General features: G+C 43.6%; 1 protein-coding gene across 1 annotated transcript in view; it reads left to right on the plus strand.

The window, feature by feature from the left end:
• Positions 1–200: 200 nt before the first annotated feature.
• The window catches only part of plxna3 (plexin A3), a 182,819-nt gene continuing 160,393 nt past the window's right edge, over positions 201–22,626 (plus strand). Inside the window, exon 1 of the mRNA XM_047360453.1 lies at positions 201–1,802. The gene's annotated coding sequence lies outside the window, so the exon portion shown is untranslated. The remainder of the gene's footprint in view (positions 1,803–22,626) is intronic.

The raw sequence follows: 22,626 nt of genomic DNA on the forward strand, positions 1-22,626 counted from the left end.
CGTGTGCACGCTGCACACCCGTCAGCCCCCACCCCACCCCCGCACAGTGCGATCCGTCATTCTAGCTCATTTGTTAATATTCATCCATTTCTGCATATCAGGCTGCATCCCATTCCAGAAGTATTTGCTCCTTGGATGTTCATGACATGATTTTGTGGAACACATTAAACAAAAACCTTCATCAGAATCAGAACCAATTTTATTGGCAAGTTTGTTCAGACTAATAAGGAATTTGACTCCGGTAAACTTTGCTCTGAATAATAAAGAATATCTTTTTAAATGTACATGGTTACACAACTGACTTTATAATAAAATATAATGTGAGATCGGTCCAATCATGCCTAGTGTTGTTCTGGAGCTCTGACTGTCAAGTGTCCATCAGAGAAACAGCCTGCGGGAAGAAACTGTCTCTATGGCGGCTGGTTTTAGCAAACAGTGCTCTGTAGTGACACGTCTCCTTATGACTTCAAGGTGCATCGTCAAGTGGTGGCAATGGACCCCTCAGATCAGATCAGGTTTCATGAATCACACAAAAAGTGTTAAAAAAATCTTTGAAGGAACATTATAAGAGTGACCGTTTCTCTCCCAGTCCAATACAGAGACTTTATTTCAGGCTTGTAGAACCTGAAGAGAAGATCATGTTCTGCTTTCTGGTTTTCCTAACAGAACGTTGGTTCCACTCCAGCTACTTCTGATCCCAGCTCCATGGGTGCTGACGGGGACCAGAAAACGAGCTCACACATCACCAAGTCTCAGCATTGGCTACTGGTCCATTTTAGAACTTTGTTTGAGGTTCTCTTATTGGTGTTTAAAACTTTTACTGGTCTTAGCCAGGGACCCATTTGTGGCCCCTGACTGTAGTGCAAAAACTGATGCTCTCATGGAAATGAGGCTGATGCAGATGGAGGCTTTTTATAATATTTTAGGGTGAAATTTTCGATGGCTCATTTCTATCTTCTTAAATGGAACACTCTTGTTGCTGGGATGAAACTAAACGATCTAGACCAACAACATAAAAACATTTGACCCCCAAAGGTAGGGAACTGCAAAGGCATCTGAGACACTACCATGACCTTGTATTTTCAGGATTAAACCCCTGAGGAGATGGAAGTCCGAATCTCTCCCACCTTTATTCCTCAGCTCTCCCCATCTTATCCCATCCCCCTCTGTGTTTTTACATGCATCTCCTCACCTCCTGCTCCTCACACATCCCGCTGCAGCTCTCTCTCTCCATGTGTGTGTTAATGTCTCTCAGTCAGAGTTTCTCCCCACATCTGGACCAGGGAGGAGGAAAACAGCAGATTAAGGAACTGGACTCAACCAAGCATCAGGTGGGGGAGGGGGGCTGTGACACATGGACGCGCGTTTAGCTCCGTGCCACTATCTCAACAGCCGTCAGTGCGTGCACGAGCTGTTCCAGGGGCGCGCTCCGGGCTGATTAGACGGCGTTTAATTGGTTTAGGGGGTGGTGTGTGGACGCGCCTCCCCCCGCGGGACGGGTGCAGAGTGGTACGGTCCAACTTAGGGGGGGGGGGTCCGTGTCTGAGCAGGAGCGGAGATCCGAGCCGAGCCAAGCTGAGCCGAGGAAGGCAGAGAGAGCGCTGTAGCTCGGACCCACAGCCTGGATTATTATTTCTCTGGTACCAGGTTCTTACAGTCTGGATCCCCCGAACCACACCATACCTCGGTCCGCCCAGGTTGGAGCTCCGGAGCAGCAGCAGAAGAAGAAAAAACAGCAGGAGAGGCGCGTGGCACTTTGGATTTAAATACCTGATTGGACTTTTCTGCGCGTGCTCGTCCAGGTAGGTCCGCGCTGTGGGGAGGTCCGGATGATGTCCGGGTTCAGGGTGGACGTGGTTCGGGATCAGGGTGGTGCTGAAGGGGGGAGCTGCGTGGATGTTTGGGGGGGAAAACGCCTCGGTCAGTTTCTGCTGCGTGAAAATGTCCTCCTTTTTTCACAGTTTTCCTGCTCCCTGAGTGGGACTGATGCTTTCCTCTACCTCCCTGAGTGGGTTCAGAACCAGTTAGAGTTCGGTACATAAATCGGTTCTTTCAGGCTGTGAGCTTGTTTTCCTGAGGGGGGAGGAGGGGAAGCAGCGCGGCTCCAGACGTTGATCCATTAAGGAAGAACAAAGGGGGGAGCAGGTATCGGGAAAACGATTCAACCCGCAGCAGAACCGTAGGAAATGGGTCCGAAACGCCTCCTGCTGGCCGAAAGTCAGGCTCCTGGTGCGGGGTTGGTTTGTCCTCTCAGCCCACCTCCGTCCAGAGGTCCATGCGCCTCCATCCTAAAGATCAGACCCGACACGAGCAAACTCATTTCTGCTCCGAGTTCTGGTTCTGATCATCAACGCTGCTGCCGGAGCGGGCTGGAGGTGATCAGTTTACTGCTGCTGTTCAGCTGGATGAATCCTTCATTACGGATTCGGATCGGACCAGTGATCCGATCAGTTCATTTAAGAACTGAAATCAACAGGAAGTACCGATTATTAAAAACCCACTAAGATTCTGCAGCGACAAACCGCTGATCAATTCAAGATCAGATCAATAATCAGAGGGAAGGTCACATCCAGACCAATCAGGAACTGACTCCGGGTCAGAGTCCAGTCTCACTGAGTGATCCTGATGGGATCAAATCCATCATTATTAATGAGATCCATGAATCATCATCAGTGGAGAAAAACCTCCAACTCTTCCTCCTTGGGTTTCCCATAAGAATGAAACGGGTTTGGACCAATTAGGAACCGATCAGCTGATCGATTCTAAGAATATTCTGCTGCTGATCAGCAGAGAGGCTCAGTGAGCTGCAGATTAATCACATCCAAACTTAGATTAGAGGGGAAAATGAACAGATTCAGATTATTTTCGTGACCAAATCTGTTTAGGCGTCAGTTCAGCTGAATAAAAATGTGTGAATTAAAAATATTTAGAGGTAAATTGATTCTCAGATTAATTACTGAGATGAAGTTTCTCATCCATCATGCAGGATGATGTCGGGGTGATTTGCTTCCTCTGAGGTCAAAGCTGAACCTTCAGTCTCACTCTGGGTTTGGTACCGACAATCTCCAAAATAAAAGATTAATAAGTTAATGAAAAGAAAAATAAACTGCCAGAATGTAAAAAGTTCCTTTTAAAGGCCTGAAGGCTCCGTTTTCAGGAGCAGAGATGGTTTCTGTCAGGAGCTGCTTCTTCTTTGGGCCAACATTTATGCTGCATGTGTTCCAGCGGCGCTCCGGACGCTGACAGCAACATTCAGGACGGGAACGTGTTGGAAATATAAAAAGGAGCAACTGGAAGAGTGAGCTCTGAATGTGGATCAGTTTCAGCTGGTTGCTCCATCTAAGGCTCTGGAACATCTTTCTGGTTGAACTCTTCTGTGATTCTGGATTCAAATACAGTTTATCTAGATGCATGATGCTCTCTGTGTGCTGCAGCTGCATGTGTTTATTAAATTTATTTGGTAGGGACAGATAAACACAGATCATTATATGCAAAATAATCTGATGCCTGTATCAAAGTGCTTATGGCCATAGCTAATTCACAGCACCTGTCCCTTCAAATAAATACAAAGTAAAAACAATTACAATAAATGCAATCAGAAATGTCCAGAAACCAGTTAGTACTAATAAAATCATTGTAATAAAATGAACACATTCACTCCAGATCAAACACATATATACAGTTATGGATTTCATATTAACCCTAACCATGGCCACACTGCTGCTGCTGTGTTTCTTGAAAATGCACAGTCTAGTCAAAGTCTTAATATTAACAGGAAGACCATTCCACAGGTTGGTTCCTTTCACAGAAAAGACATTTTTTTGCAAACAATGTTTTAGAAAATAGAACTTTACAGTTTCCACATGTAGCAGCTCTCGTTGACCTGGAGGTGTCCAGTCTGTTAACAAATGTACCAAGTGGTTCAGGTGCAAGTCCAATCAAACATTTAAAAATCAACTTTATATAACTAAGATTAACAAAATTAAAGAATTTATATTTACTCAAGTTGTGATAGAGATGAAATCGAATGGGCTTTTTATCAAAAAATGTTAAAGTCCGATTATAAAGCCTTTCATTAGGCTTTAAGGTAGATGGACTGGTCTGAAGGTAGATGGACTGGTCTGAAGGTAGATGGACTGGTCTGAAGGTAGATGGACTGGTCTGAAGGTAGATGGACTGGTCTGAAGGTAGATGGACTGATCTGAAGGTAGATGGACTGGTCTGAAGGTAGATGGACTGGTCTGAAGGTAGATGGACTGGTCTGAAGGTAGATGGACTGGTCTGAAGGTAGATGGACTGGTCTGAAGGTAGATGGACTGGTCTGAAGGTAGATGGACTGGTCTGAAGGTAGATGGACTGGTCTGAAGGTAGATGGACTGGTCTGAAGGTAGATGGACTGGTCTGAAGGTAGATGGACTGGTCTGAAGGTAGATGGACTGATCTGAAGGTAGATGGACTGGTCTGAGACCAAACAGCAGTGCAGTACAACAGATGTGACAGGATTACTGTATTCAAAAAGACGTGAACACATTCACATGTCAGACAACTCCTATCACTCTGAAACAGTTCATACTCGCCCTCAGACCAGAACCTCCAGAACTAGGACATCTAAGACCTTTGGTTTCTGAAAAACAATCTGAACCATCATCAGCATGATTTAAAACATATTATCACAGAGCTGTGATGTAGATCTGCTGCATGTATGAAGACAGTGGCCACTCACGGACAAAGTTCAGTCCACAGCACCAAACACACCACAAGGACAGCACTGAGCATGTGCAGCAGCTTCTCTGTGGAAGCACAGTGAGGTGTTTCTGCAGCAGAAGACCAATCTGGTTCCTACACACCAGTTACGAAGCAGCATGGGGGGGGTTGAAGTGGACCCACTGCTGCTACTCTGAGCTGCATTTCTGAAGGCCTTCTTGCATCTTGAATCAGTGTTTAGGTCAAGAGCTTCTGAGTGGTTGCCTAGTTTTAATGTAGCATGGTCTCATTGATTGTCCCTTCTACATAAACCATGGAGGTATTCATCTTCCCCCTCAGACTCGTTCTCAAACCTTTCTTTTAAATATTTCATCCACATATTGAGTTCTTATGAAGCCTTCTTCTTCTGCTTCCCCAGCTTAAGGTCATCCTTTCAGGCATAGTTTCATGTCTCCTGGACATTTGGATTAAAACCAAAGACCCACTGTCAGAAAGATTTTTGGGAACACGTTCCCAAAAAATGTATAATTTGGTTGGTAGCAGTGTTGCCCTGCAGCAAGAAGGTCCTGGAGATAGGTACCAGCTCCCCTGCGATCCACTATGGACTGGTTCAATATGACATAAATACCAATTCCAGGCAAAATAAATTTGAAAGACTAAATTGCACCAAAACAGCTGCAGAACTATTCAGCCCAAAACATCAATCCCTATTCCAGCTGTTGGTGAGCTCACCAACAGCTGGATTCAGCTGCACAGCTCATTCCTGCTTCTGGGAGAAACCTTTTTCCTCATCGTTTGTGTGTTTAATGTCTGTTAGATGACGGTTTTGGGTCATGCATCTCAGAATCTTGCAGACTTTAAGCTGCAGTTGAGGTTTATGTTCCTGGATTCAAATTTATCCTATGTTACTGTTTTCAGAAAATACTAGTTTGTTTGGGAGCTTCTTAATGTAGTTTTATTAGGGAATTTAACCCACAACCATGTTGCCTTTGAGCCAAGCTGATGCAGCATGTCTGAGGTCTGGTCGTGGCTCAGGGTTAGGGTTCCATAGGTGTCCAAATTTGGTTTATAGGGTTCAGCTCCTGATATATATAGATATATCTATCTGGTTCCTATCTCGAGTCTATGGGTGAGAGGCGTGGTTCACCCTGGACAGGTCACCAGTCCATCACAGGGCGACACAGAGAACATGACCTAACATGCAAACGCCATGCAGAAAGAGCTCCACCCGGGACTTGAACCCAGGACCTTCTTGCAGCAAGGCAACAATGCTCCTAAGTGCTCCACCATGAAGCCCCTGTGTATTTATGTGTATCGGCTCCACGAGGCCCTCAGACCACCATCAGCAGGCAAGGCAGGTGGAGTGTCTTGCCCAAGGACACGTCGGTTGAGACGAACCGGCACCCCACCGGTTACAGGACAGAAGAACTGAATGCTGCTTCTCTGTGTTTGGTTCTGGTTCTGGAACCAGAAGATCTGGTGGTCTGGAAGGTTGATACAACAGCAATAGATTGTATTTAGGTGCTAAGCCATTCAGTGGCACGCTGACCTCTGCAGCCAGTTGGGAAATGATGTCACAGTGCAGACCACTGTGGGGTTGTGGTTCTGGGTGTGGGTGTCTTCATCTGACATAATCAGACTGATTTGCAGAGGAGAAATTCTGCCAGAACCAGAATCAGTCAAATAAAATGTATCTGAGAAGCTCATGATGTTTTTCTTAAATGCAAGTATTCATCAGTCTTAAAGTGAGCAGGCAGAAATCAGGCATGATTTTTCAGTATATTCAAGTAGAACCAGTAAGACCTGTAAGATCTCTCCGCCGGTCCAGTCCTGGTCTTTGGGTTCAGGTTTCTGTATTTCTTCTGGGATGCTCAGGCTCAGCTTACTCTCCTGCAGCTTTTAAACAGTCTGATTTGTTGCATCCTCTCCCATTCTCCGTGTCGGGAAGGCCACAGCAGTGAAGCTGCAGACCTGCAGGTGATGGATCATCACTGGTTTTACTGGGCAGTATTGATCACATGTGACTGTGTGTGTGCTTCATGCAGCAGTAATCAGGTCAGTGTGTCACCTGCAGGTGTGAGTGTGTGTGTCTGCTGACCAATCAGACACTTGCTCAATGTTCATTAATATCCAATCAGAGTGAAGCGTACACACAAAATCAAAGATGAGGATCGCTGAGTCAGCAGAAGAACAGAGCCAGAGTGTTTGAGCTCTGATTGGATGTTCTGGATCTGTGCATCTCCTACTGGTTTTACTGAGAACTGCAGGAAATACATTTTCCACTTTTTGCAGGTTTTCCTTCATCTTAAATATGAAGCTGCAGTAGGGACATAAAGGTAGACAATTCAGATTGTTCAGGTTCTGTAAGGAATTCTGACCAGAACACATTCAGAACGTGTCAGTGGGGAACGAAGAGCGCAACGCCATGTTCAGTCATGCAACTTTAAAAAGTGACACCAAAACAAAGCAGAGAGCAAATCCAGCTGCCTGCAGCATTGAAACACCAGTTAATACGGGACGACACACCGGTACCGGGTCCAGAGGAGTCCCTCCGACAGCTGTGTTGAGATGGTGCCTTTATGGCACAAAGTGACTGAAATTGACCCATTTTTAGCCAGCTTTATTGCGCTATCATTTTTCTGTCCTGACTTTAAACTTTATTATTTGAAGAAAAATCTATTTTTTTGTCTACTTTTAAATAAAGTGAAATAAAGCTTAAAGCTGAAAAATCCATGTACAGAATGTAGCAGCAAGTCATTAAACGCTAAAACGTAGACCTAACCTGTCTGAGGACACGTGTCCTCAGGGATCTGGACGAGCTCACAGACTCAGGATGAGCTCAGGAAACAATCCACTGACACTCTTCACCTCCTCACTTGATGCCGGCTGACCTCCAGCAGCTGGATGTGTGTGTGTGTGTGTGTGTGTGTGTCACAACTGCTGTCAGTTTATCTGACTGAAGCAGATGCCTGTGGTCTGTCATGATAACCAGGGTCTGATTAGATGTTTCCTGAGTTATTAGGAGAGCTTCCTGCTGTGACCTGCAGACCTGGAGCTGGAGCCTCACCTTCACTGGGTTCTTCCTCAGACGTATAACAGCTTCAGCTCAGAAACACATTTTACTGCAAATGAATAAGACTGCAGGCTTTTTTACCTTCATTCACAAAGTTTTTAATAAAGGAACACGTGAACTTCCAGTGAACCGTTGCAGCATCCTGCATGTGTTTTTTATTCCTCAGAGTCCAGGGTCAAACACATGCACCTACATTGATGTGTATGTGCTCCTGTTTTTGCAGCTGAGTAAGGACCATTTTCTGTATTTCACCATCAAAGTGAGGACCGTTTGTTGTAAAGTGAGGACATTTCAATGGTCCTCACTTGGTATTTTGCTAGGGATCAGGGTTAGGACTAAGGTGTGAATTGAGTTATGGTGAGGGTTAGGGTCAGATATGTACTGGTAATGGTTATGCTTAGGGCCAGAAGCAGGGTTAGGTCATAGAAAGGGTTGAAAATGAATGGAAGTCAATGCAAGGTCCTCACAACATATAGTGAGACAAAAGTGTGTGTGTGTGGTATCTCTGTGCAGCTGCTCAACTAAAGAAATGCATTATGGACCAACAGGGAGGCTGTGTGTGTTGAGGGTGGACTCCAGCATTCAGTTTTGCAGCTCATTTAGCTCCTAGTAAAGGAGCATTCCAGCAGTTTTTCCTTCAGTTTTATTCCATGGTCTGTCGCTCTCAGATCAAACCTCTACTGTGTGAACCTGATACTTCCTAGTACTCTGTTTGTTCTTCTTTTCTCATCTGAACACTGAAACCATCAGAAGAACCCTCAGTTCTCAGATTTTGGTCTTTTTTAGAATCAGAGCTCCAACATCTCCAGGTGGTAAAACGGGCCTCTGATGGAGCTCTGGTCCTGCACAGAAACCTGCAGAGACACTGACATGTTTGTCTCTGGAACGTCATCTCGGAGCTCCGCTGGTGTTTCCTGGGAGCAGCTGACAGCAGAGCTCCAGCTCCTATTTTAGACCCCAGTCTTACTGTATTTCCATACGCTGCAGCTCCCAGCCGCTGAAAGCATTCTTCTCTGTCCTGCTGGGAAAGCAGACTCTGAAACACACAAACTGCTCGCTTTGGAAACTGCATTAGTTGCTAAGCTACACCATGTTAAAGGAGGACATCTTTAAATCAGAAAATTGCCAAAGAGGGTGAAAGATCCCCCCAAAAAAGGAAAAGGATGCAGGGAAGCAGATCCAATGGCGACCTGAACTAATACTTCTTTTTTCTCCTCTGTCTTTGCTCCGGCCTCAAAACTTCATTGTTTTTGTAAGTTGGTCGGTGGCGTGAACTTTGTGGACGATGAGCTGGTTTCTGCAGGACTCACCGCAGCTCAGAAGGATAGCTGCAGCTCATTTTTTTTAATTGCCAAACTGTAATTCTGCTCAGATCTGCATGTTCTAAATATGGAACAGATGAGTCAGTTCAGCTCGTCCTCCAGCCCAGTGAAGATCACGGAGGAGAAGGTGGGCCTGACCTCCAGAAGAGAACTGAGTCCCCTGAAATACAATTTCAAACCCCAGCTTAGAGGAGATGAAACCAGGAGGCTTATATTCCAGGTTTTAAAATAATACTTAAAACCTAATAAATATGAATTTGGACCAAACTGGTTCTGAACCCTGCTGTAACCATAACCTCTCACTGCTGTCAACACTGAACCATCTCAGTCAAAGCAGACTCAGTAGATAGGTCCATTTTTGATTAAAGCTCATTTAATCTTGAATTCCCTGGTTTGTTAGTGTGATCCAATCAAGCCGACCCAATTAACAAACTCACGTTAGAACTGAAATATTAACATAAAGAAATATAGCCCCAAAACTCCCTTCTGGTAGTCAGATCAAGGCTATCTAGAACTGGTCAATGGCTGAGCTACGGAGGTCCAAACAGGACTGGGTTCATCACTGTGACAGAAACCTGGGTAAAAGGAATCCTGGGTAATTTGTTTACTTTCTGTTTCCACTACTCTCAAAGGCTGTGGAAAATGTCTTTAAATCAGCCTAATGACATATGGGGAAGTGAAGAAAACTGCACTACACCTCCAGTCCAGTGGATGGGGGTAATAAGATGTTTTTATTGTTGCCCAGCATATAACCCTGCCCCTCAACAATCCTGGGGTAAGTCCTACCCCCTGACTAGGACCTTTTATCCAGTGAAGCCATGTCAGGTGAAATTGTGCTGAAAATCTCGAAAAGGGCCTCATGAGACTGGACAGCTACTTTTCTTCTGCGCAGATGTTAGGAAGACCTTTTAGGACATTACAAGGTGGTGGAGGGAAGGGTGCAGTGATATTCTGTTGGTGTCGTCTCTTTGAATTCAGAAATTAGATTTTCCAAGTTCCCAGTAGGAAAAACCAAAAACGGACCCAGAAGTCAGAACTCTGGCTGCTCTGGAGCTCTCTGAGGAACTCAATGTTTGGTGTCCAACATGGTTGAATGTGGTGAAAGTTGGTTTTTGTAGCTACTTCCTAGCACCTCTGATGGTTTGTATCTGATTGGTTAGAGTAGTAGCTAGCACTTGGGCTGTCAGGATACTAAACCTTTAAACTACCAATTCTTGAAGGGACAGAGTTCTTTGTGGTTAGGAGGACAAAAATCTAAGTTACAGCATGACAATATTTGAACAATTGAACAATTCAGCCCTTCTTTGACAACTAATTTCAGTGTTGCTTCCCTTTTTGGTAAAACAATAGACAAGATAACGCTTTATATATGTGTTAATATCCTTTATGTATTATGTACCTTTGATTAGGTTGTGTAATTATTTTATATTACTATATGACTTCTCTTTAGTGAGCTGGTGTTTGCTTCCATTCAATCTGATGTTGACACAAATAGATGTTACTGCTGAGGGACAAATAAAGGCTCATTCAAATTAAGTCTGTATTGTCAGCATTATATTTGCTCAATAATAGGCAGTAAAAATAAAGCCTTAAAAACATGTCATGTTTTTAAACATTTTAATAAACACTAACGGTCAAATGTTTTAGATACGCTTTCTCATTTAATGGGTCTCTTTATTTTCATGACTATTTACTTTGTAGATTCTCACCAATGGATTCAAAACTGTTAATGAACACACATGGAATTATTTAGTGTGAAATAACTCTAAACATTTTAATATTTTAGTTTCTTCAAACAGCCTCCCTTTGCTCTGATGACTGCTTTGCTCTCTTGGCGTTCTCTCAATGATCTTCATAAGGTGGTCACCTAGAATGGTTTACCAAAGAGTCTTGAAAGAACTTCCCAGAGGTTCATTGAGAGAAGGTCAGAGGTTTCAGTCATCACGACAGAGGCTACTTTAAGGAATCTAAAATATGACATATTTAAAGTTCTTTTAGTTTTTGTTTGATACATCATTCAATGTGTTCATGCACAGTTTTGATGCCTTCAGTGAGAATCTACGTATAATGAAAATAGTCATAAACATAAAGAAAACCAGTAAATGGGAAACGTCTAAATCTTTTGATCAGTAGTGTCTTTTAATTTTGTGTGCTCAAACCCCTGGCATTTTGGGTTTTCGATGTACTTAAATTTAATCCTTATCATTTATTTTCCTTCGTTCTCCTTTCTGTGTTCTTGCCAACTTCATGTGGGCCATGTTTCCTTGTGTTGTTATTAAAGTTTGAAAATTAAAAAAGGCCGGAGCATTGCGTGGTTCTGATTTGTGTACCTGGAGCTTAGCTTCCAAAGAAGAGACGACGCGTTTGACTCTCAACCGGCTCTTAATTACTGAAAACAAATCTACAGAGCACAACCAGAACCAAACTGAGCTTGGAGGTGCTGATCCAGTTTCTTCTCTCAGACTATCTGCACTCAAACACTCCTCACTGCAAGGGCGCCTGCCCCCTCTCTGTTTTCACTTAATGGTATAATCCTATATCCTCACGTGACTGGCCGCACAGCCGCCATGCTGGCCAATCAAAACAAAGTACTGCTGAGCACACCTGAGGCTTAGCACTGTGAAAGCTAATCGGCAAAATAAAAGAACTGAGAGCCGGCTCTCACTCGATGCCATCTGGCTCTTCTGATTCATGACAAAGCATCGGCTCTCAGTCGCAACTTTTGCGCATGACACATCACTAGCATCTTGAAACGGGAGCTTGGAGCAACAGAACCCTATCGTTGGGCAGTTTGAGTCCGTGAAGCTAATATTTACACAGATAGCATTAGCTAATGTTGCGTGGGAGAGTTACTGCTTCAGTTCTGCAGATACAAGAGCTTTGTTGACCTTTCTAAGTTGCTCTCAAACATCAGGGTTGTATCGTTAGCACAGCTAGCATGTAGCATCCTTTGGCACTAGCTACGTTTACGTGGACATAAGTAATCGGAACAAACGGCCGAATAAAATTGTGTCATGTAAACATGTCATTCGGAATATTCTGATCAGATTTGGCAGGATTGGAATGAAATTGTAATTCGGTTGAGAGGGGTGGTTTATGCCGATTGGCAATCTAATCGGCACGCATGTAAACGCTTGACAGGATCAGGACAGTTATTCTGAATGAGGCAAGCTGACCTGAGCGCGCATGTACGTCCCAGGTTAATGTGACATATTTCTGCTTTAAGTGGACTGACGAATAGCTACACACAGCTAATTATGTCGGGGAAGCAAAACTGGTCCGTGTGCGACACAACGTTTCCATTAGAAACTTTAAAAGAGCTTAAAATTATTGAACGCATTGATGGTCGAAAATCTAGGAAGACAGAATTATATAGACAAGTTCATAAATCAGAATCAGATTCTGATGGTGGAGCTGGTGGAGGCCAGAATTCATCGGACAGTCTACCAAATAAAACATCGTTGGAAGAGCTTAGAAATAAGCTACTACAGAGCTAAAAACAAGAACGGAAAAAGTGTTTCCAAACCTGCCGGTTTTCCATTTCACGCTTTGATGGATGCGCATCACAGTGGTTCTATTCTGAATATAGCCATGTGCAAATAAGCGCACATCATGATCGGATTGATTGATTGTGTGCCCATATAAACAGTGCAATCTGATTAGTTTTTAGTACGAATACATTTCAATCCAATCGTGAAATTTTGTGCATGTAAACATAGTTATTCTGTGGTTTTCTTGTCTGTTTGTGTCAATGGGAAAGTACCTTTGACACCGTATTTATGTTTGTCTTATCAGCTAAAGAGGTTGGCATGTTTCTTCTGGCTGTTGTCGCTATGGTAGCAGAGGTTAAACTTCCAGTAGCAACTCGGGGAGGAGAGGGGCTCAGTGTCTCTGTTATTGCAGCGCTGCTGCTGGAAGAAAAAGAACAATGGTTGAGTTTATATTTATTTTGATGCAAATTAGTATCTTTGAATAATTCATCTTTTAATATTGATTGTATCAATATCTCAATTACTCTAACAATACTAGCTAGCATGGAAACAACCAGTTTTACTTTTAAACTCTGAGATCCAAGACAGTTCCACACAGTAGAAATCCAGAACCTTAGGAGTTTAAACCATAGAACTAACTGTGTGTGATGGAAAATCTTTAGAAGCTCTGGAAACTCATTATGGTTATAGGTAGCTGTTGTGGTTGCAGTGTTCATTAGGGGAAGCTCGAGGAAGACTCAGCTGGACATTAAGGTTCAACCAACCAACATCTGCAGCTGTTCCATGACTGGAACAGAGAGGACATACCATGATTGACGAGTTGTTCTGATCAGGTGTTCATGGACTGAATAGTGTTGTCCTCATATGGCAAACAAACAGGTCAAAGGTTTAGGGTCTGCTCAAGGTCTTCTTCTAATGAACCACATCTGAAGAACTGTCATGTTTCAGTCTGACATATTCTTCTGCTGCACAGGAAAATGGGTCGTTTGTATTGTAATGAGTGAAGCGTAGTCCAGCGGACTTCACGGTTTTGAGAATACCTGGTGTGAATGTTGGAGGCCGAAGGCATCAGGCAGATGTTTGGAGCTAGAGACAGAGCAGGTTTTCAGCTGAACTTTCTGCGTCTCCAGCAGGTGATGGATGTCTGTGCTTGGTGCTCTGGGCCTCTTTGTTCTCAGCTCGGAGATAAAATCCTGTAAGGCGTGAAGTTTAAAGGTCCATACGGGTGTTTTGTGTGTGTTAACTCATTCATCACACATGATTTTGTATGTGTGTGTGTGCTGCTCAGTATTTAAACCCTGCAGCTGCTCAGCTCGGTGGGATCTAAACTCTCCAGTAAGGCTCTTTTTTCTGCCACATGGAGCAACAGTTCACCTTTATCTGCACAGAGACAACCAATACACTCCTAAGTTCAACCTTGAGGTGCTGACTATGACCAGTTTTTAATAAGCATTAAGCTGTTTTGGTCACATCTGCACAGAAAGGTTAGTTTTCAGTCACATAGTGCAGGAAGTACTCAGATGTCATTTTATCTGTAGGTCTTCAGGACTCTGGGATGGTCTGACCATCCCCCATACATCTGGAAGCATCGCTATCTTCTCTTTGTTTTTCCTCTGAGTTGGATGGACATGACGTTTGCTTTGTGTTTCGCTAAAAATTCCACAATAAACCTGAAGATTAGATTTTATTCATTTTATGGTTTTTAATCTATAGATAATTTCATATAAAACACAAAGAGCTTTTAAAGAATTTAAAACAAGAAAGTAGCATGTCGACAACTCGGTGTGAAACCAAGATTAGTATTATTAAGATTATTATTGTTATTATTATTATTATATTGAAACAGCAGAGAAACAATAAATCCAGGATTTTAAACACATACAATAAATTAATTAAATAAATAGTTTATTTTATGATGTAAATGGTACATGGCCTGTATTTGTATAGCACTTCATCAAGTCCCCAAAGATCTTCAAACTACATTCAGTCATCCACCCATTCACACGCTGACGGTGGTAGGCTACACTGTGGTCTCAGCTGAGGTAACGTCACTGTAGATGATGACATCTACAGTGACGTTACGTGCCAAATAAAAACATAACTAATATTAAAGGAAGTGTAAATATATGTCCTGGTTCTGATTGGGTTTCTCCTCTGATTCTGCAGTTCTTTGGTTTCCAGATTATCCCTCCATACTCTTCTGATCCAGCCTTATTCGCTGTTAGGAACCACTGAGATGCTTCACTGAGAAAAAATGAACACGTGCTGGTTGGAAACCAGTTTGACCAGACACATTCTGGCAGCTGTAACTGGGAGTCTGTGTGTAAAATGATCTGGTAAATGTCGGTGACATCGCTGTCATCCTCCTGCTTCCCTCAGCTGGTCTTCACTTCTGATGGATGGAGTCCAGCTCCGTCACTAATGTATCCAATCAGCTTTTACTTTGAGGGCTTTTTATGGCCTCTGCTGAGGATAAATATAACTTCAGCCTGAGCTGCTCGTCAGTCGCAGGAATAAACGTTGTTTGGATTTTCAGTCAGTCCAGCAATGATTAAACACTGAGGTCAATGGTCAAGTCTGACTCTCAGATGAATGTGTATGTCTGGGATTCAGCAGGTTCCATATACAGAGAATGAGAAGTTGTTGGGAACAACATGGTTGTTCTGATGTCAGGGATGAAATGCTCAGATACTGGGAAGCCAATGGCCTCACTAACTTTCTATCAGTTTACTTTATTAATGATCCAAACCTACAACCGTCAGGTGAGGTCATTGTACAGGTTTTGTCTCTTTTTATTCTCTTCATAGGATTAGATCTGAAAAAATGAGGCATTTCATGAATGTATTTAAATTATTATTTTCTTTTTGTGAATCTGGAATCTGTGTTTTTCTCTCTGTAGCTATTATTTCACACTTTAAGCTTTACTTTACTGCTGTATTTATGGCAAATTTCCTAAAAGAAAAGTTGGTTTTATAATGATTTCATGGTAGTCTGATAAAAGAAAAGAATACTAGCCAGATCTGGCCGGAGGGAAGTGGATCAAATTATGATTTCAAATTATGAGTGTTTAAGTAACGTTTCTTACATAAAGCACTGAGGAAAAAACACTTTTCCTTTGGATAATCTATAAAATCAAACGGTTTCTCAGCTTTTTAAAAATCACTCTGTAGTGAATTATCATTGATTATATCTGTTAATTAAGCTGTGTGACTGTTTCTGACTGAGATTCATGTTTTTATATCTGCTTCCTATCATACAGGAACACTGAGTTAGCTTGGCTAGCAAACAGGAAATAACTGAATGGAATTCATATTTTAAAATAAGTGAGTGAGGAAAAATAAAATATTTTGTGTTATGGCTACTAGAGAAAATTTGTGATTTATTCTGTTAGCTAGCTCAGCAGCTAGCTGTGACTAGTGACTCCACCCCCCAGCCAATCCGTGACCCACAATCTTCTGATGTCACATTTTCAGCGCGGCTAGGCACAGTTGCAAGCCAGCAGGTACTAAAAAAAGCATACATGTTAGCGGTGTAGTTAGCTACTTTTATAATTTAACCTTTAGCTTTTCTTATAAAATCTCCCTGATTGATTCTGCTGCTTGCTTTACTTTGAAATAAAATGAGTTGAGCAGCTAACTTTAGGGTTAGCTTTGTTGTGATTCTAACCCTAACTAGTAGGATTTTTCTTCAGTGTAAGAGATGTTTTAAAGGAGTAAACTAGTTTGATTTCAGTTTTTAAAGTGATCAGATAAAAAAGGAAATTGTGTTTGTGTTTGGGCCAGCAGCGATGTGTTGGCTTATCAGGACGTGTTAGCTGTGTGCTGTGAGATCTGTTGTTGCCACACAATGAGGTTACTGAATGTTTTATTAGAGCAGTGATGTGTGTGAATGATGCGGACGGTGCTTTAATGGATCAGCTGATGGAAACCAGACTCTGAACATTTAAACATGTCTGACCCAGAGCGGTCACCGCGGTGACCATGCCGGCTTCAGAGTTTAGTTAAACAAATATCCGTTCAGATAAACAGTCCCACAGAAAAACAGATTGTCCCTCCTTTTCCATTTTCCTTTTGCTCTTCTGGTCTTCGTCCCAGCTATGAAGCCTTACAGTTCAATGAAAGAGTGAGAAAGAGTGAAGGGAGGCAGCATTATTTCAAGATTCATTTTAAGACTATAAATCTATGGTCAACTCTCAGCAACAGAAGACACAAATGAGCCCGAGAAGCCAACATTCCAGTCATTTTCTTCAGATTTGTCCAGTTTGTGGAACGCTCTGTATGTTTTGGTGTTTTCTTTGCGGTACCTCAGAACTCAAGCTGGAGCTTAATTTGGACCAAGAGGGGTTGTTAGGCTCTGCGGACAGTTCTCCTTATGCGACGTCTTTGTTTTATTTGAGCATCCTCAAAAGCAGAAGGTAAATATGTCAAATATTTCTACATCAGGCTAAAATCCAACATATATGGACTCAGAGTCTTTTCCTTGATTTATATTCATGTAAATGAGTGTGCAGCTTAGTCTGAGCTCATCAGGAGATGAAGATAAAAACTGCTGTTAGTGTTGGTGCACTTAGGATGTTTCTCCATAGTTTTCCAGAAGAAAGAGAATCGGTACCTCTGCTGCTGCACAGGAACCGGGCCGATTCCTGTAATTAGCAGCTCGACCTGCTGAAGCAGAACCGTCCAAAGTCTCTGGAGAGTCCTGCTCTGATTTACCTTCACCCATCAGCAAGATGGACAATGAAGGCATCGTGCTGTGTTGGCATGTTTATGTCTTTTTAATGTTGTTGTTTAATAATTTAGTATTTTGAATGTTTGATCTGGTGCCTCAGTTTATTTAGTGTTTCTTTGTGTAGAAGTTGCTGGTGTTCTGTGTCAGAACAGCTCCATTTGTAGTTCAAGGACTATAGCGGAAAAATCAGTTGCAAGCATCAACTTCAAAATGAGTGAATATTTGCACAAAAAAAACCCAGTAAAATTCCAGATTGAACATCCTGTCTTTGTTTAACTAAAACTTTAATAATTCCAATTAAATAGAATAATAAAATTAAAATCAGAATCAGCTTTATTGTAACTTTGTACAGACAAACAAGGAATTTGACTCCGGTACACTTTGCTCTCAATAATAAAGAATATCTTTTTAAATGTACATAAATAAAATGTAACTAAAATTAAAGCTGCAAGCAGCATTGAAGGCGCTCGCACCTCAGTGCAACTCGGCCTGTGCAGTGACCATGGGAGCCTGGCATCGCCAGCAGCACGCCACCAACGAGGCCGTCGTTCAATTTCAAATGTCGCCTCTAGGTGGCGCTGTGAGCATCATGTCATGATCGTCACTCATGCAGAATTCTGGTCTGGCGAGAAGTATTCAAAATTTGGGGGAAATCCGACCTTCAAGATGGAAGCTGCATTCTCTTGTTTTTTAGTGGGTGGGGCTGAAATGATGTCATAAAATGACTGTGGCAACATGTTCAGCATTGATCCCTGATCATGTATACTACATTTGAAGTGGATCCGTTAATGTATGAGGGAGATATAGCCCTTGAAGTGTCCTAGGGGGCGCTATTGATCCAAATTTCAATGTAATCCAATAGAGCTATTTGGGGGCTGACAAAGATCAACCATATTCAGTTTGGAATAAATTGGACCATGCATGTGTAATTTAGAGCCAAACGTATGGCCGTGGCGTGACATCATAATACGCCACACCATCATAGCCACACCCTCCAGCTAAAGCATTCAGCACTGGCGACTGTCTAAGACCATCATGTTATCTGTTAACTGGGACAGTTTCACATTGATTAGGTGAAGAACATCAAACATTGACTCTCTAAAGGAAAACATGACACTTCCTGTTATCAGGGGTGGGGCTTTGATGATGTCAGCATCTGATCAGTGAATATTGTTGAGGCCTAGAGGCAGATCAATCCCAGAAGGTTTCATGTGTCTGTCACTTTCCTTGTAGGAGTTACAGAGGTTGGACAATGAAAGTGAAACACCTGTCATTTTAGTTTGGGAGGTTTCATGGCTAAATTGGACCAGCCTGGTTACCAGTCTTCATTGATTGCACATTGCACCAGTAAGAGCAGAGTGTGAAGGTTCAATTAGCAGGGTAAGAGCACAGTTTTACTCAAAATATTGAAATGCACACAACATTATGGGTGACATACCAGAGTTCAAAAGAGGACAAATTGTTGGTGCACGTCTTGCTGGCGCATCTGTGACCAAGACAGCAAGTCTTTGTGATGTATCAAGAGCCACGGTATCCATGGTAATGTCAGCATACCACCAAGAAGGACCAACCACATCCAACAGGATTAACTGTGGACGCAAGAGGAAGCTGTCTGAAAGGGATGTTCAGGTGCTAACCTGGATTGTATCCAAAAAACATAAAACCACGGCTGCCCAAATCACGGCAGAATTAAATGTGCACCTCAACTCTCCTGTTTCCACCAGAACTGTCCGTCGGGAGCTCCACAGGGTCAATATACACGGCCGGGCTGCTATAGCCAAACCTTTGGTCACTCATGCCAATGCCAAACGTCGGTTTCAATGGTGCAAGGAGCACAAATCTTGGGCTGTGGACAATGTGAAACATGTATTGTTCTCTGATGAGTCCACCTTTACTGTTTTCCCCACATCCGGGAGAGTTACGGTGAGGAGAAGCCCCAAAGAAGCGTACCACCCAGACTGTTGCATGCCCAGAGTGAAGCATGGGGGTGGATCAGTGATGGTTTGGGCTGCCATATTATGGCATTCCCTTGGCCCAGTACTTGTGCTAGATGGGCGCGTCACTGCCAAGGACTACCGAACCATTCTTGAGGACCATGTGCATCCAATGGTTCAAACATTGTATCCTGAAGGTGGTGCTGTGTATCAGGATGACAATGCACCAATACACACAGCAAGACTGGTGAAAGATTGGTTTGATGAACATGAAAGTGAAGTTGAACATCTCCCATGGCCTGCACAGTCACCAGATCTAAATATTATTGAGCCACTTTGGGGTGTTTTGAAGGAGCGAGTCAGGAAACGTTTTCCTCCACCAGTATCACGTAGTGACCTGGCCACTATCCTGCAAGAAGAATGGCTTAAAATCCCTCTGACCACTGTGCAGGACTTGTATATGTCATTCCCAAGACAAATTGTCGCTGTATTGACCGCAAAAGGAGGCCCTACACCATACTAATAAATTATTGTGGTCTAAAACCAGGTGTTTCAGTTTCATTGTCCAACCCCTGTATATCAATTTCGTATTTTATGGCGAGAAGTCATATTTTGAGGCGTGGCCACGCCCACATACTTTCATGTATCAAAAAACTTTTGATTACCTTTGATCCCCAATGCCTTAAGAGTATACTGAGTGATTTTTAGGTCTCTATGTCAAAAGCTGTAGGAGGAGTTCGCTCAGATTTTCGGGCTAGAAAGGGCAAATCCGGGGTCAAAATGGCGACTTCAATCCAAAATGGCCGACTTACTGTTGGGTTTGGACCAACGCTCCATGAAACTTTTTTGTAGGTCCTGAGAAGTTACATATGTGTACCAAATTTCAGATTCCTCGGTCAAAGCATGGCTTGGGGCTGATTTTTTTTTATTTTCTAAGGGGCGCTGTGGACGAAATAGGCCACGCCCACCAAATATGTCATCAGATCTCTGTTGGGGACTGGACTAGGATCAATCACATTGAATTTGGTGCAGATCAGATGATATATGTGGAAATTAAAGCCAAATGTATGGCCATGGCGTGACATTCAACTTCGCCGCACCACCAAGGCCACGCCCTTTTATGACAAGTCACTGTTCTTCAAACGAAGTTAGACCCACTAGTTATCAGTCACCTGACACAGTTTCAAGTTGATTGAGTGTAGACAGCCAGATAGCGACCTTTCCCAGTAAAAATAGTGACTTCCTGTTCTCAGCGGGCGTGGCTTTGATGTCAACATATGACCCCATAGGATCGTCGGGAACCTGAAGGTCCTCCTTCATCCCACGTTTGTGGGCGTGGCTACGTGGTTTGGCCACGCCCACTGATGACAACATTAAGGAACCAAAATTTTCATCGGGGGACAACTTTGGGTAAAATTGTGTGAGTTTTGGTGCATGGCAAAGTCCCCAAATTGCCTAGCTAAGACACAACGGAAAAAAGAAAGAAAGAATAAGAAATCCTACGATTACAATAGGCCCTTGCGGCCTTACTGCTTGGGCCTAATGAATGTTTGGAAATAATCTAGCAGAGTGTGAAGCGGCCGGGATGAGGATCAGCTCCTCCAAGTCCAAAGCTATGGTTCCTGACCGGTAGAGGGTACCGTTCCCTCTCCAGGTCGGAGGGGAATTCCTGCCTGAAGTGGAGGAGTTCAAGTATCTCGGGGTCCTGTTCATGAGGACGGTTCGGTGCGGCTGCCGCAGTAATCAGGACGGGTGGCTGCTCCATCCACAGGGTAGCGGGCAGGTGAGGAGCTCGGAGTAGAGCCGCTGCTCCTCCACACCGAGAGGAGTCAGTGGAGGTAATTCGAGTATTTGTCTAGAATGCCCCCTGGACTTCTCTTCCAGGAGATGCTCCAAGCATCTCCCATCAGGAGGAGGCCCGGGACACACTGGAAGCACTATGTCTGGTGTCTGGGGAGAGGGAAGTCTGGGAGTCTTTGCAGAGGCTACTCACCTCACGACCCAATCCCAGACAATCAGAAGAAGACAAGTACGAGTAATCAAGAAATAAATAGCAGGTTGAATTGTGTACACTATCAGGTATTTTTTTCAGTGCAATGTCTCCTGTTTATGTCCAGAGTTGATGTTAGGAAAGGTGCTCACAGGGCCCGTGTGAGAAGACCAGTTTCTTCTCACGATCAGTCATGGGTTAGATTCCAGGTTCCTCCTACCACACCTCAATGTGCCTCTGAGCAAGGCAGAAAACTCCCACCAATCTGAGCGTCGGTTTGTGAGAGAGGCCAGTCGAATGCAGTTCAGTCCATTTTTTTGAACTGGTGGGATGTTACTGGGACCAGCAGCTGGCTCAGTCTGTACCAGCAGACCCTTGAACGTCTCAGATGATTTAATCTGAGCACTTTCAGTCAGATAAGCTCAGTCTCCACCCGGCTGCAGCGTCACCGCCGAACCAGAGGCCATACATTTAATGCTCCCCCCTCCAACATGCATCGCCCCCCTGACCCTCTGCTCACCCCTGCAGGTCTGTGACCGAGGCTCTGTGTGAATCTCCCAACAAAGACTCATTGTGCTGCAGCTTCCTGGTGAGAACGGCTGCAGGGAGGTCCCATAAGAGATGCTCAGAGATTAGAGACGGACTAGATGGATGATGGAGTTCCAGTCAGAAACAGCTGCTGCTCAACAGTTTTTAATCTCAACTAAGAGGAGAGAAAGGTGGCGCTGCAACATCACCTGAAGAGGTGGAAGGAACTCTGACCTTTTCAAAGTTCAGGATGAAACAAAGGGACCAGGAGGATTTCCACTTTAAAAGCTGGACCCAAGTGGAGCAAGATAAGTGAGGAGTCAGAACCAGTTTGTTAATGTTAGAAGCCAAAAATGAAACATGCTGCTGTCAGTCCCTGAAGTGTGATTTACTCCCAGCTTCTTCATGTCGTCACATGTTACCATCAAAGTTCAGTCAGCAGGTCTGATTCCTCTCAGGTGTTCCTATAATGAAAAACAACTTTTCATATTTACTGAACTTCTTCAGATCGCTTGTGATCTGACAGGGAGACCTTAACGAAGCCTAACTGATGCTGACGAGCTGCAGAACTCAGAGCTAAACGGGCCGAGGTGATGAAGATCCACGATGTTCCTTCCACCCATCGTCTTCTGCTTACCTGAGGATGGGATGGGGAAGTAATGGGTCCAGGTGGGGAAACCCGGACGTCCCTTACCTAAACGGGTATCAGAAGGACAATGTAGTCTTTTCAGAGAGTTCTGGATGTGTCCTGACTTCTCCTCCCGGCATGATGTATCTACAAAGCTTCCAAGCAGGTTGTTCACCTGATCAGGTGAACCTCCTCGGCTGACTCCTCTAAATGTGGACGAGCAGCAGC

The sequence above is a fragment of the Girardinichthys multiradiatus genome, chromosome 1 (genome assembly GCF_021462225.1).
Source record: "Girardinichthys multiradiatus isolate DD_20200921_A chromosome 1, DD_fGirMul_XY1, whole genome shotgun sequence".
Taxonomy (NCBI): Eukaryota; Metazoa; Chordata; class Actinopteri; order Cyprinodontiformes; family Goodeidae; genus Girardinichthys; species Girardinichthys multiradiatus.